General features: G+C 42.1%; 1 long non-coding RNA gene across 1 annotated transcript in view; it reads left to right on the forward strand.

The window, feature by feature from the left end:
• LOC130160513 (uncharacterized) overlaps positions 1 to 16,731 on the forward strand; it is a 75,130-nt gene that overhangs the window by 45,645 nt on the left and 12,754 nt on the right. The gene's annotated exons all lie outside the window — the stretch shown is intronic.

A 16,731-nucleotide genomic window follows, 5' to 3' on the forward strand; every position in this document is an offset into this window, starting at 1 on the left:
CAGTTACAAGAGACATTTTAACAGAATCCCTTACTTTTATTTTTCCTTTTCTAGACTACCTTTGCACCCCAAGCCTGGAAACTTGTTCTAAAAGTAAACGCTCTCACCTGTATGCCCAGTTGGGGCATAGATGGTTTGCTCTGGTTTAAACTGCAGGACTGCCCAAACTGTGCAAGTGAAAAAAGTGTCTTTCCTTAACTTTTAATTAGTTTCTCTCATTCATCTCTCCTCACTATCATTACAAAGCATTCTGGAGAGGGTGAGGGAGATTCTACTCCAGGGGTAAAGAGCTTTCCTTTCCTTTTTGGCCTCAGGCATCCATTTTAAACAAGGCTCCTATTGCAAGACAGTGGCAGAGACTGATACCAAACATAAAATTTCCCAGAGAGACTATTAAATCCAGGCTGACCTGATTTTAATAGCATATAATACTTCCATGGATTGCAAGTAGGTAAACAAGCTTTGAAAAATACCTTGCATAAATGGACTTTGAAACAGAAAAGACTGATAAAGAGTCAGAAAGGATGCAGAGGCTATTTTCTGGAGGGGAAAATAAAAGAAGAAGAAGAAAAAAAAAGGAATATCTTGTAGAGTACCGTTTTACTGAGTTAGAAGCTTTTTGAATCACTAACATGCCATTTCTTGTCCTGGACAGCTTTGCTGTAAGATGCTATTGGAAAAGCTTTTTAAAAACCTTGGCATCATTTCTTGTTGGGATCAACTAGGAAAAAATGGACTTGAAAAATCACATAAGTGTTTTTTCAAACAGTGGAAAGTTTGCTTTAGGTTTAGTCCTCTTTCAGATGAGACATGTGCCAACAGCTGCTAAAACTGAGATACTCCATATTACTCTTTTGTAGATTCTACATGATAAATACAGGAGGGAAATGGGAGTGCTTTTTCTAATAAATTATATTTGGGATAACAATGTAAACTTCAGAACAACAAAGTTCAAGAAATGGCAGTAGAGCAGTGTTTTATAAGTAACTTTTTCCTTTGAGAATTACTCATTAGTCTTGAGTCCAGTATTGTTGGTGACATGCCTAAAAGTGGCTGATGTTCCGAGCGGGAAGTAACCAACCCATAATTTTATGTATTATACTTTATCCCTTTTACGTAAATCTTACCTTGCTTAGACAGCTACTTACTCCTTAAAGAGTAGTCTGTGTGGCACTTGCTCCTGACACTGTGGCCAACCCTGGAGTGTCAGTGTTTTGGTTCAGTGAAAGCTCAATGGAGAGATATTGAGAGAGACCTACAGAGTCTTTAGCAGTCCTGGGTGTAGTGCTTGCCCCCGGGAACAGTGCTGCTGTGCATGTCTGCTACAGTTAGTGAGCTGCCCAGTGGTCATTGTGCTGTATCCAGTGCTGCAACCTGCACAGTCTCTGCTCAGTACTCCTGTGATGTTTTGTTGTGAGCAGACCATATATCCACTTTATGTTGCAAAAGAATTGCTCCATGCCCAAAAGCATAGATTATATCTACTTTCCCACTTTTCTACCTATGCATATTTACATGCTTGTCTACTCATGTGTGCTATAGGCCATCAGTTTTGCATCAGTGCTGCTGTTCCACAGACTCCTACTGGGACACTGTACTGCTGTAGTTTTTGTAAAGGATGTAATGCTTCAGAATTGGTGGGTTACTCATAGTGTGGGATTTTTTACAAATTCCAGTTCTTGAGTCTTTTCTTACCTTTACAGCACTCATTGTAAGCCAATTGTTTTAAAAGTTTTACAAGTTGTGAGCATCTTATGCAGTAGCTGAAGTCTTGTGAGTATATATTTAATGGCTTTTAGTTCCTCAAAGAATATCTAATGTTTAGGGGATTTCATTTCTGCTCAGCTGCAGCATGTGAATATTCAGTCTATTATTTCATTCCCAGCGCATTTAGTAATTGTCACACCTTGGCACCTTCTTTTTTGACCTCTCCTTTTTTTCAAGTAGAAGTCTTGTGATGTTTAAGACAATGATTTTCTCTCTGGATCTGGTTCAATTGACATGGGGTCCCTTGGCAGGCAGCTGAGGTCTTGCCTTCCATTAATAATTGTACCTGGTGATATGGCAAAGGTTAGAATGTCTGATTTGTATCTTCTGTCACAGCAGAAGCTCTGCCTGATATTGCAGATTCTGCAGGTATATGAAGTAGGTAGGCTTATTTGATCAGGTCGAGTGACCTGTTATTTACGGCATGCTGCTCAGTGGTTTTGGGATGACGCCAGCTTTGGAGAAGAGGTTGTGATGCTTTTGCTGCTGGTTTCAATGTCTCTTCTTTGCAGCTCTGCCTGGGCTTGACCACCTTCCATGTTATGAATCCTGTGCTTGAACAGGCTGGGATGGACCAACTGATAGACACAGAGGGGTCTGCTTCTAAACTCAATCTACTGTCCTGGAGATTCTCTCCTTAAAATTATAGATGCTTTTCAGAGACATCTTCTTTGGGAGAGAATGGAGACTTTCTGATTACTATTCTCATCCACTTTCTATTTCAAATGAAATCTGGTCCTTAATTCCATCTTCAAGCCTGTGTTTTGCCCTGCCCTGCTGGCCAGCTACAATTGATATTCTGTATATTAGCCATAATATGTTTTAAACAATGTCATGACTTGATTTTCTGAGTTTTCTTATTGGCAACTGCATTTTCTGTTTAGCCTCAAAATGAAGCTAATTCTTCTATGCAATTTTTGAGTCTAATACTGCTGCTTTATCGGTGCTCCTGAGATTACACGTCAGCTGCAATCAACCGCCCGTTGTTTATACACCCTGGCTGCAGGAATGGCAGCTGGCTTCTGCAGCCTGTGCACAAGTGAGCTGAGTATCTTTGCAAGCATTAGTCACACCATGAACAGCCTCCCCTTTATTACCATTGCTTCCTAACATGAATTACTATTTTCTTTTCTTGAGGTAGCCGTGGTAACACATCCCAGAACTGCTGTTTCTCATAACTCTTACATCATTGCCTCTCAGCTGCATATTTATCTTCCTGTGAGGCATGATGTGTCCATAGAATATTTCCTGAACGTTGATACATGTGTCCTCAGTTTGTGTCCCTCTTTTCCACTGGATCTCTTTTAGCTTTAGCCTGTGCACATGTTCCATCTCAGCAGTCCTTGCTGGGAAAAGGAGAAGGTGCACCACAAATTGCATTTAAACAAGCCCAGGGACAGAAGCTAAATGCTATAAAATGTCAGTAATGGGTTTAGCCATATGCGCATTCTTTTTCACCCTACTGGGATTATGTTTACTGCTGAAGGAAGAGGGAGAGGGCTAGGGAAATTCCATCTGTCATTGAAACATACTTCTCTACTGACGTAGTTAGTAGCACTGTATCAGGTGGCGTGCAGTGCATTGAGCAGATTTAAAGAGTTCAGCTGAGGCCATCTATTGATTATATAGTAAATCCAACTTTAGAACTTCTAAATTTGTATCAGCGAGGTTCTGGCTGCATGGTGCAGCACAGCAATCCAGCGTAAACTCTCCCTGCCAAGTCAGCTTTTTTTAAAAGCTGTAGGTTCAAGCTTAAGATTGTGCTAGCATGCTTTATGTCAGATCAAGTATTGCTTATTCTGACAAAACCAACATAAAAAGCACTCTGTGGTGTGTGCTCTGGCTAATCTGCCCAAAATACCACGGCCTGATTCAGATCAAATTACCACTGGGTGATCATGCGGGGCCCTGGCATTATTGGCTGCGGACCTGCAGTGACAAACAGTAGGTAGTAAAGAGTAGCAGTAAGCACTCTTGAGCTTTTGGCAGAGCTCACATGGTATGGCTATTCAGTCTGCCCGAGCCATGGCCAATGCCATGTAGGGAAGCTGGAGAATCACAAGAACCTTTGAGGCCACTGAAATTAGCATCTTTCTTCTTCAGCCTTAGACAGCAAACTGTTTTGGCTCTGGCCTCTGTGGGAAGTGGTTCCCACTTGTTCCTTGCTGTTTCTGTAAGTTTGTTTCCAGCATTTGAAGACCAGTCCGCCCCAAGTCATGAGAATTCCCACTGTTGCTGAGCTTTTCCCCAGCAGCACTTACAAACATGTGAGGAGCAGACCACAGTTAATGTGAGATTATTACACAGTCCATAGGTGCAGTGTAGTGTGAAGAGTATTTCAATACAGGATAGAGGAGATAATACAGTTTAGGCATCCCTATTTCTCATCCCCACGTTACAGAGTTCCATTTTGACTCTGTGTGCTGCTGGATCTGCTACCAAAAAAACCCAAATACATTTTCCCATGGTAACTGTCCCCTGACCATGTCCTTTAAGGAAAAGGGTTGGTTAAAACTAACCCCCAGAGCAGCTCAGTTTAAAAAAAATAAAATAAAATAAAAAAAAAAAGCAGAAAAAACCAAAACCCTACAACATATTCTGTGTTGAAAATTCCAGTTTGCACAGGCTAGTAGTCATTATCAGATGTTAGTGACAGGAGTTAAAATCTCAGTGCCATTGTGGAATGAGAATTTAGGCACTGTCCATTCTCTGCGGGCTCCTCTGTTTATCAGCCTCCTTTCCCACCTTCCAGTTGGGAACAGATATTTAAATCCACAGGACGTAGCCACCCTGTTCTGTTAATCTTACAAAACCCTAAACTATAGTTTAGGCTATACATTAGTAACTATTTGCACACTGCTTGTAATTTGTTGAGGACATTCAAACTGATTTGGATTATTTCTTAAGCTGAGATAGCTGTTTGGTTACTCTCATGCAGTTCAGATGCAGTGGGGCAGTGTCAGAGTGGGTCTACTGGGTGACTCCCACTGTCTGTAGGCAAAGGTCAGTATTGGAAAGCTGCTTTACATCCCAGCTACATATTCAGCTGAGATCTGTCTTCACAGAGCCATGTCCTTCTTTTTCTGTTGGCACTCCAAGGAACCGAGCTCTGTCCGGTGGCTGTCTTGATGCATGACTCAGAGGTTCAGAAAGGATGGTCTTTGAGTTTGAGAGCTGCTCTTGCATTAAGAGAACAATTGCACAAGCAATGGATACAATTAATTTCGTTTTATTTATTTAATTTGTTTCAAGCTCTTCTGAGCTTTTTCTTTGCCTTTGCTTTGAATCCATAATTTTTCTGCCCGCTGTGAAGCACGGGGACTTTCTGTGTTGGATCTACCAATACAAACCACAAAGAAACTGACTGGGACACAAGTGCCTTATTTGCCAGTAAAGCCTTGAATCCCTGTGAGGCAGGTAAAACCTAGATCCCAAGCGAAGTAAAGAGGCTGTTTAATTCTCCCGAGCTGTTTGCTGGTGCCTCATCCTTGCTGCGTTCAGTGCTGCAGGGCACAGTGCAGGCCTGGAACACCCAGGTTTCTTCCGGCAAAGTCTAAGCCAAAGCATGTTTCTGGGCTTTGCTTCAGCCACTGAATTCCCACTTTTCAGAATAAAGGAACTACTTGGTTTGTTTATCAGGCCTGGCCTACAGTCGAAAGGTGGTGAGTAGAAAGTGGGGTGGAAGCGATTCAACTACAGAGACCAAAATAAGGGGCTTATCTGAGATACTCTTGAGTTTAATTTCTCCGCTTACCTGCTATTGTGATTTTTGGGTCAGGGAGGACTCTCAGACAGCCCCCAGGTCTTGATATCCCACAGTGCTCTGTCTTGTATTGTGGTGAGTGATTACACGGACTCCATTCCGTGCTCAGTCAGAATCCCCTTATTGCCCAAGTGAATGCCTTCTGTGCTAACCCAATGGCTACCAGAGCCAATCAGCTTTGGATTCGTGGCTTTGCGGATGCCGGTAATACTGCTTGCCAAACACGTTCATGGTTCCTGTTTTCCAGGATCTTTTGCAGCTGCACGTGTGTTAACGAGCTCACAGTTCTGGGTTCACAAAACCACCACGACCCTTGGCTGGCCCGTGCCATGTCCAGCTAATCTCTAATGTAAATTTCCCATGTGAACAGCAAAGGGAGGAACAGGGTGTAGCACCGTTCTGTCTCGAGCTATACCGTCTCCCACATCTCCCACTTTTTGGTTTAGCCCGGCACTGTTGACAATAATAGCTGCCATGATTCAGGTTCAGCCTTCTGTAGTGTTCTCATCAAGGCCCACACAAACTGCAACACTAAAAACAGACATACAAACACAAAACCACCCAACACTACAAAAATCCACATTTGTTAATTCAAACCCCAAAACCATGTCTTTGGGTTTAATCATTTCAAATTGTGACTTAGATCATCCGTTACATTTTTTGCATCACTTTTTACAGATTCAAAAGCTGATCTTGGAACTGTGAATGGAATAATTGAATATCCCCTTCTAAGGCTAAATCAAAAGCACCTTGTTAAGTGCTGCTTGACTCAACTCCAGTCATTTATTGTTTTATTCCATTTTAGTGCTGTAATACAGAGCCTGGTATGAGTATGTTCCCAGTCACAAAGCAATTTCATTTGAGTTTGCATGACATTTTGTCCATCTCCTGTCCATATTACAGCTGCTTCTACAGCCTCAAGTCTCACTAGTGTTTGCTCATCTTTTTTTTCCTGGACCTCTAATTCCTGTGTGACGTTTGCTAGAGCCTCCCCCACTTCATGTGCTGTTTGTACAGATTCTGCTAAGGCAGCAGTAGCCACCGAGGCAGCAATGAGGATTATGGCTACTGAAATTATACAAAAAATCAATCATGTTAAAAATCTTTTCTGTCATTTACTAATTTTATCCACCTCCTTCCGAAGTATCCTTGAAAAGCGGCCTATGCTACCTTCCCATTCCCTCCTGAGATTGACAGGAACCCAAATCTCTGCCTGTCATCTTAAAGGCACCCCATAAGAGATATTATTCATTGTGATATTTTGATATGTAAAACAGCTAGCATAAATAGGATTAGTACTCATTACACAAAACTAAGCATTACAATTTGTGATATTCAGATTAGATGCTAATAAAAAGATGCTAATGGATGTGAAGTGCATACCATAACCTGATGGGTGTGAAGAAGGGTCAAATTATCCTGGGAATGCTTGCTATTGGTCAACAACTGAGAAACACTTCTTTCAAAAAAGGGTAAAGCCATATGCCATAAAGGTTCATGCGTGGGTGATGTGGTCACATTCTATCTTAAGCTAAGAAGTGGCCCTGATGTTCCCCTATTATGCCAAACAAGACAGTGATTAGTGTTAATGAAAAAGGGGACTGAATGATTTCCATCCCATAACGTGCATTTAGGTCCCCAGTCAGTAAATTCTGCCTGCTGACCTGCAATTGTACAATTTCCAATTCTTGGGGACTGCAATCGACATGATTTCCAAGCCACCATATGTATATCCTGTAATTTGTGTAATGTGCATCTGGATAATTTGAGGCTTCATATCCCAATGTGTTATATACAGAATTATTAGATTCTCGTAATCCTGGGATGGTGACAATGGTAAAATTAATTCCTTTTTCTTGTTTCACTGCTGTCATATGATATTGAGGTCGCATGCTTACACAAGGTCCATTGTCATTGTTGGTAGTGGTACATATTGGTGGCAAAACTGTTATGTGACATGTGGGTGTAGATTGATTTACTTGCATCCAGTTTTCTTTCTGTGTGGATGGTGGGACCCAAGCACTGCCTGACCACAACATATCATTATTGTCAATTGAAGGGATGCATCCCATCATGTCAGGGGTCGAAATAGTCGCAGATCAATGATATGAGCCCAGTAAATTTGTGCTTGGGTTATAGGTATACTCATGATTAATTGGGTATCGGTATTAATTATAGGTTATATAGGTTAAGATCAATGTACACAAAAACATAAATCTGCAAACATCACCACATCTATTCCCTGCTGCATTGAGTGTTTAGAAATGATTCATGATTCACTCCGATGGCCTGTTGGTTTTCAGCTCCTGTACTGGGCCAGAACTCTCCCATGTCTGTGATTTCTTTGTCATTAAGTAAAGCTTTGCAATTTTTGCTGATAACCAGCAGAGACCTGTGGGAAGAAGAACACACACATACCCTCTTCCTCATGTTATTAATTCTACAGGACCTGTCTATTGTGATTCTCCAAATTCTTTATATATATCATGCTTTTTGTTGAGCCGCAAATGGAGGGACCATTCCAAATTGCCAGTCAGCTGCTGTTGTAAATAACTGATGGTCAGAACAATTAAAAAAAGTAAGTAGATATAATGCTTTGTCTAACTGTTCCTGTGGGGTAACACTGCCCATAGGATTCCCCCTTTTTTGTTTGTTTAACATAGCTTTGAGAGTCCCATGGACACGTTCAATAATGGCTTGTCCAGTAGGAGAATGCAGTATACCTGTAACATGTTGTATAACACAGTCTTGTAGGAAGATAGAAATTTTCTGTGAAACATAATCAGGATCATTATCAGTTTTAATTGTTTTTGGAATGCCTATAGCGGCAAAACATCTTAACCAGCAGCGTTTCACATCACATGCCTTTTCTCCCATGTGTGCAGTGGCTACCAGAAACCCTGAGAAAGTAGCCACGCTAACATGTACATAACGCAGTCGACCAAATGTCGATATATGAGTAACATCGCTCTGCCACAATTCATTATCTTGTAAACCACAAGGGTTCACTCCTGTGTATGATGATACCTGTGTGATACGTTGACAGTCAGGGCATGCACAGGCAATTTCTATGGCTTGCTCTCGGAACAGAGCAAATCGTTTACGCAAGGAAGAGACATTTTGATGAAAGAAGTCGTGAGGTAATTGGGCTTGCTCAAAACTGCGTGGCAGTACTGCTGTCATTGGTAATTTGTCTGCCATAGCATTTCCTTCAGTTACTGGTCCTGGTAGAGTAGTACATGACCATATATGCATTATAAAATATAAATGTACACGATTTTTAAGTAGTGTAGCTGATTTCAATAGCAAGGAAAAAAGTTGTTTGTTAGTTACCTCTTTTATCATTGCATCTTCAATGCGTTGAACAATACCTACAACATATGCAGAACCTGCAACGACATTGAGTGGTTCGGTCAAAAACATTCAAAGGTGTGCAAGGCCGCTGATAGTTCAACAATTTGTGTGGATCCTTCAACGATTAAAATAGATGATTGCCAATCTGACAAATCTGTTTGTTTCCACACAATGACAGCTTTGTGTGTTTTCCCTGACCCGTCCTGAAACACTGTGCATGCTCCTTTAATGGGAACACAAACACATCGGTTCCTTGGCTGCAACACAATTTCAGAGAGGGAATGTAACAGCTTATGTTATAGAAGAGTGTAACATATCTCATTTAAATAATCGGTTAGAGCGGTTTGTAACAATAAGGATTTCTTATTTAATACCACAAAGTCATCTTTAGCCAGCGGCAGATAAATAGCATTAGGATCATGTCCTGTCAATTGCTGATGATTCCAACCTTGTGTTATTAAGGACACTATCACGTCTGGTTTTGTAGTTAATGTTTTCATGGTTGTATGAGACAAAAAGATCCATTCCAGAGTCTTCGACTCCTGCACGTTAGCACACCATTGATCTAAAAGGACATAGGGTCAGAAAGAAGCATAAATTATATGCAATTCTATTGGTAACTTGACATTAATTCTGGAGGTAAAGGTAGCTGTGATTTTATCCAAAACTTTCTGCAAGGCAATTTTCGTTTCTGGTGTCAATCTTCAGGAAGATAAATTTGAGTCTCCTTTCAACAAGGTAAACAGAGGGGACAAATCTTCAGTTGTGATGTCCAAAAGAGGTTGTACCCAATTAATTGTTCCTAGTGATTTTTATAGATCATGAAGAGTGGTAACCTGCTCAACAACACGCAATGGCTGTGGGAACACATATGAAGTAAAGAGTCTCTATGTAGATACTTCCAAAACTGCTCTGTCTGCACCTTTTCCAGGCCTATTTGTAACCTGAAGCTTTTTAATGATGATTCTGATTTAACAAAAGCAATGAACAGCACATTTTGTGTTTCAGAAACAAGGAGGATGTCATCCATATAGTGATATAAGTAAATCTGCTGGAAAGATTGCTGCACTTCTTTTAACACTGCATCCACGACTATCTGGCAAATCGTGGGGCTAGTCATCATACCTTGCGGTAGAATGACCCAACAGTATCATTGCATAGGTTTGCTGTTATTAATTGAAGGCCACAGAAAATGCAAAATGGGCACAATCATCAGGGTATAAAAAGACCAGTCCTTTAAATCAATAACAAAAAAAAGGCTAATCTTCTGGAATCACAGTTGGGTTAGGAACACAAGGCTGTAATGGCCCCACTGGGCTCATTACTGCATTTACAGCTCACAAATCTTGTAATAGTCTCCACTTACCAGATTTTTTTGGAATGACGAATACAGGGGTGTTCCATGGACTAGTAGATGGTACTATGTGACCTAATGCCAGCTGCTCCTGAACTAACTTTTGCACCCATTCCAGCCGCTCTCTCTTCAACAGCCACTGATCTACCCAAACAGGCCTGTCCATTAGCCAGGTGAGCTTGAGTCACGGCTGGACATCAGTGACTCTTTGTGAAAATTTGTTGTTAATATGACATTCCACTGTGATAATAAATCTTGTCCCCAAAGATTACAAGGTACTGCAAGGACATACGGTTTTAATACAGCTTGTTTTTTATCAGGGCCTTCCACTAACAGGGTTTGCACGCTTTGCAGCGAATCTGTAATCCTCCAACCCCTGACCACCACAGATGCTTGCATTAAAGGTCAGGTTGCTGGCCATTCATGTTGATTAAGAATAGAAACGTTGGCACCAGTATCCGCCAGTCCTGTAAAAGGTTCACCATTGATGATGATCATCATCAACATGGGTTGCTCTGGTAATACCTTCTGCATCCAGAAAATCCTAGGTGCCCATGTACTACTGAACACTCCTTCTTGCCTTTGTTTATTGTCTGCCGCGATGGCTGGTACGGTGATAAAATCAACTGTGTAATATGCTCCCCTTTTGGGATAGTACAGGGAGGATTTGCAGTCCAGACCATTATTTTAATCTCTCCATTAAAATCGGAATCAGTAACTCCAGGTAATACAAAAAGTCCCGACTTGGTGGTTGAAGAACATCCAATTAATAGACCACATACACTGTGAGTCAGGGGGCCACATAGCCCAGTGTTTATAAGGTTTACTGATCCATCTGATATTGTAACTTGTTGTTACTGATCCATCTGATATTGTTGTCTCTGTGGCCAAACCCAGGCCGGCACTGCAGGTTGTGCTGTGTCGGAGGGAATGAACAGTTTTATGCTGGAGTTCACCATGCTTTGGTCCTAGGTCAGGTACACTTACTGTTGTTGAAGGACCCTGTTGTGCATTTTTGAGGCACCAGGTCTCACTCCTCGCTTCCCATTTCCCTGGATTGGATTTCCTTGCTTATCAAATTTTGAGCGACATTGGTTTCCCCAGTGATACACTTTTCTGCACTTCAGGCACAGCTGCATAGGTGGTTGTTTCATATTTTGCCTCTGTTTTCTATTCTGGGGACAATCCTGCTTCTTATGCCCCACTTGATCACATTGAAAGCATTTAAGCACAGCCCATGCCACTACCATCTGCTGAGCTAAAGCAGTGATGAGCATTTTTGCTTTATATTGTTCCAATCTGACATTCTGACAAGCCTTTATAAGATCAGCTATTGTTTTTTGCTGAATTACATACAGGATCAATTGCTCTCTTACAGTCCTCATTTGCATTTTCAATTGCAAGCGGAAATAGCAACATCTCAGCAGCTTCTTCGTGTTCAACTTGCGTCATAATAGCAGTTTGTAACTGACCTAGGAACTGAACGTAAGGTTCCTGAGATCCCTGTAGAATTGATGTAAAAGATGCATCTTGTCGGCCACAATCTGGCACCTTTTGAAGGCCTTGACAAGTAAATCTGCGACTTGTGTAAGTACTGCTCTTGGCAGTGCAGCTTGTGCTCCCCCCATGGCGTAGTTGCCTTGGCCTAGCAACTCATTTTCTCCAATACCTACTCCAGCAGCAGTATCATCCGTAACCTGTGCAGTCACAAGTTCCTTATACTCTGATGTCCAGGCAGTATATTGTGTAGCTTATAGAACCATTCTAAGCATCGATTGCCAATCAGAAGGGGTCATGACATAAGATTCTCCTATAGCTTGTATAAGGTTTATAGTAAATGAAGTCTGGAGACCATATTTTCGTATCGATTTCCAAACTTCCTTAATAACCTCGTATGGTCAGTGAGCATACTCTGGGGCTCGGTTAGGTTTCTATATTACAGGTATAGTTTGGAGGATAGAAACATCTCCTTTGCAGAGTGCTTTGATCCTACATTTATCTACCAATCCGTTCCACTGTCCAACAACATTCAATGGTCCTGTACTTTCAGAGGTGGTGTAGAAGCAAAATGTGGGGATCTAATAAGTGACATGCATGATACTGATTTCTTTCGCTGTGCCTGCAAAATTTCATCTGCTGTAGGGGTGGTGGCTGCCATAACCTTTACTGGAGTTAGTGGCGGGTATAAATCAGGTTCATCCTCAGGGTCTATGTCCCTGGGATCAAAAGGATCGTTAGGTTCTGGCGAATCTACCTCCCGCGCTCCCTGTGTCAGGTTAGGAATGTCACTGTACACAGGATGTAATATTTCAAAAGACTGCAGCTCTGCCTGTTCCTGCTTCTGAGAGAATGGAGGAGGAGGAGGAGCAGATGCTTGCAAGGTATCTTCTGCGGGTCTTGGAGCATTTAAAGCTGTATACACTCTTCCTAGCAATAATGATTTCCTCAGGGACTTTGAGCTGCAAGTCCTTTCTCGTTTGCAATTCCTCCCCCACCTTTGCCCACAAAGAGCTATCACATGAGCCTGAAGAGCAATAGTCTCTTATCCACACCTGCAATCTAACCAACTTTAAGGCCGATACCGCAAAGCCTTGTTCTTTCAAAATTCTCTGCAAAATCTCTTGGTGGAGCCTTTGCTCCTTTGTAGCTGACTGACCCATCTTGTAATTGCTGCAGCTGCTCACCTCAGTCGTCCAGTAAAGGGTGATGCGTCTCGAGAGCACACGCATGCGTATGTCTCCTCCATCTCAGCTGCAGGTCCACCACTAGCAACGAGTTTCAGTTCCGAATGTCTTCAGGTCCCTGTTTGGGTGCCATTTGTGGTGAGTGATTACACGGACTCCATTCCGTGCTCAGTCAGAATCCCCTTATTGCCCAAGTGAATGCCTTCTGTGCTAACCCAATGGCTACCAGAGCCAATCAGCTTTGGATTCGTGGCTTTGCGGATGCCGGTAATACTGCTTGCCAAACACGTTCATGGTTCCTGTTTTCCAGGATCTTTTGCAGCTGCACGTGTGTTAACGAGCTCACAGTTCTGGGTTCACAAAACCACCACGACCCTTGGCTGGCCCGTGCCGTGTCCAGCTAATCTCTAATGTAAATTTCCCATGTGAACAGCAAAGGGAGGAACAGGGTGTAGCACCGTTCTGTCTCGAGCTATACCGTCTCCCACATTGTATGAGGCTGTCACTCTCTTTTAATGATCATATCACTTAACAACCTCCTGGATAGCTCCAGGGGACAATTTGGAGTACACGGATTATACCATATTAAAGCGCATCTGTACTATTAAGATGCCTGTCATGGGTGACAGGCAAAATCAGAAAGCAGAAGAAAAATATTGGTCAGAAGGGCTTCGCTTAAGCAACTTGTGTCACTACTGAGTTTGTGCAGCTGATCTTTTCTACTGCTGTCTGCCTTTTGGCCATTTGGAGAGTTAAACAATAGACAGTGGTACAGTGCAGAGGTATGTTATATCTTCTTGAACTGCTCTAACAGTAGCCACATTGTAAAATGGAGCCCTCCTTCCAGTTCAGCTGGTTTTAAAAAAATAGATATAGATATATATTAAAGAGCTTTAATTGTGAGAAAGACATGCCAAGAAAAGTCAGGGTTGATGCAGCCTTTAAAGGTACCAGATAAAAGTGGGATTAACCATCACTGATGCTGGAGTCCTCAGTCTGGGTCACACAGGAGGTGGAATCCTGGAGGTCTTCTCTAGCTGGCTGAAAGGATGACAAAAGGTGGTCTTGACCCCGGTGACTCCTGAATTTTGCCCCATGTATGGTGCCTTGTTTTATGTGGAATGCTTCAGCAGCGTAGCTACAGACTCTTCTCTGCTAAGCAGAGCCCAACACAAAACCTGCCTGCGAACAGTTGTGCACCCAAGTGCTGCCCCTCAGCCTGCCCTGGGTAGGGGTCTCAGGCCACGCCCCGGGCAGCCCTGCGTGAGCCAGCAGGCTGCCATTAATAGCCCCTCCGACTGCAGCACAAAGCACACATGGATGTTTTCCATGTTGATTGCTAACCTTAAAGCATCATAATCATAACCTGTTCTGAAAACATAAGTGATTGCACTGACTGGGCCCTGGGTGTTGAGCTATTCCTGCCAGGCACCCAGGTTTTAAGGGCATAAATAGAAGACCACACTTTTCCCTAAAAAATGACCTGAAATATCCTTTGATAAAACCTTTGGAAAATTTATGTGCGATATTTCATTGTTTATGTTGACAGCAAGAAAAAGAGGTATCCTCAAGTTCTGACTAAACATGAAAGATGAAATTGCATGCAAAAAAAAGGATGTGGGAAAGGAGCTTTTCATAACAAAATCCTTTTTCAATACTACCTATTTATGGTATTTTGGGCCAATTTCATGAAGTACCATGGTTAGTGTTTAGGTTATTGAAAGCAACAGATTTGTGGGAAATAGTAACTATTGGGGAGATCTTTTGGAAAGAGGGAAACTCCTCAGAATGGGTTAATATAGATGTTACCCAATTCACTACTATAGAGGTATGTTTAGAATCCATATTTTCTGAGCACGTCACATCATAAGGTTCTTGTTCTTCTTTTGTATTTATGCATATAGCCTCACATTTTTTTCCCTTATCGGCTTTCTCATAGTTACTTTCCATGATCTCTGTGACTATTTTCTATTAAATCTGTGTTTGTGTTATTTACAGAGACTTCAGTGTTGTTTCCAAGAAGTCTTTCATGTTGACTTCTTTATTTGTTGTAGTTTATATTTTTCTTTCATGGGTGACTATAGGTTTTCCCGAAATGACATTCCAATTTTAACATTGCAATATAATGTCATTGTTAAAATGTTCATAAGCAAGAAATGCACGATGGTAATTCAAGCCTCGGGAAATGAAGAGGAGGCTGTTATAAAAGAAGCGGCTCCTCTGAGGACAGGCAGGATTCAGTGCTGCAAGAACTTGCTTCTGCCACCTTCACTCACCTTGAGCAGCCCATGATTCCTGAGAGGCCACGCTCTTTCAGATGACTCGGGCTGCTTGCCCAGTGAAAGACTGTTCAGAGGGGACAAGGGGTGATGAATCTAAGAGTCTGCTGCCTAGAAGCTTTCTGAAAAGATTAATTACTCTGTGAAAGAGCCCAGTAATGAGAAATGATGTTGCTTTTGTCGTGGGCTGTTGGGTCCTGGATGGTCATTCCCATTTTCTAGGGCTAACCCCTAAAGTAAATAGTTTTCTTTTTGTTGACTGTCAGCAGCTTGTCACTGTGCAGTGACCTGGATGTGCAAGTGCTGTGGACGAGAGATCTTGTGGCCTCTGCCAAATCTGTACAGGGCATGTCTCCCACTCCTCAGTGCCCCCTGCCATCGGTTCCTTTCAGTCTGAAAGGAAGGAGATTGAGCAATTTGTCACTACTTGTTTAGAAGCAGCTTTGCTGCTTGACGGCCAAGTCATTTCTTGTTGGCCTTTCTTTTCTTACCTCTGAAATTTGCTTTGCTCCACTCCTTCTCCTGCCTTTTTTTGCCTTTTTCTTTTCTCTCTTTAACTCCTCCTTTCTTTACAGGATATGGATTTACATGTGCCTGCATGGACACACACACACACACACAGAATTTGAGTAATGTGTAAAATCTACTTCTGATAGACACCTACAGACCTTCCCATTTACCTAGTTTTTCCCTCTATGATTTTGTAGTATTGCATGGTCTACTGTCAGTCCCTGACTAATTGGTGTTGTCATGACACCAAAGCAGCACTCATGCACTCTTCCTAGTATTTTTGTCTTTAGTTGCATGTATTTGTTATTCCCTTTCTAAGAAATATGACAGCACCTCCCAACTCACTGTTTCTTTGAAAATTACTGATGTCAGTGTATGAGTAGTGATTTGCTGTGCAGCTGCATTCAGTCTTCCACAAATAATGATGAGAATGCTTAAATTAAAAATCCTCAATTGTATTAGAAAAATTGCCTTGGTCACATGAGAACTTTCACCTGGTGACAAATTTGCCTGTGTATCTACAGACAGCCCTTAATATATGCCCCAAAAGATTAAAAAGTCTGCAAAGGGAGCAGCTGAGGCTACCCAGAAGTCTGGTCCTCCATATCCCACAAAAGTCATTCTTTGTCCCTGCTGTCACACTCCACAGCACAGCCATCTTCCTCGATGACAAGACTGGTGAGTGCAGTTTGCCTCTGGGAAGAAAACCGGGTGTACAGACTCTATTCTGTGTACATCTACACAACTATTTATTTTGCAAGTGGTTGCCCCATGACGATTTTTCATGAATAAAAAGGTGCAATGAGGAGATTCTCACTGTGACGAACCCTGCAGCATTTCAGCAGTGCTTCCACAGCTGATAACTGAAGGCAGTCGGAGGGAACCAAACCTTAGGCTTATCAGCCTAATGAAGTGGATTGTAATGCAGCACTGTCACTTTTTGTCACTGGTTCTTTTAGGGACTTTCTTTCTTGTGGAATGATCCAAAAAGGTATCAGCAGGTGACTGCTCACAGAGCTC

Source organism: Falco biarmicus, chromosome 1 (genome assembly GCF_023638135.1).
Source record: "Falco biarmicus isolate bFalBia1 chromosome 1, bFalBia1.pri, whole genome shotgun sequence".
Taxonomy (NCBI): domain Eukaryota; kingdom Metazoa; phylum Chordata; class Aves; order Falconiformes; family Falconidae; genus Falco; species Falco biarmicus.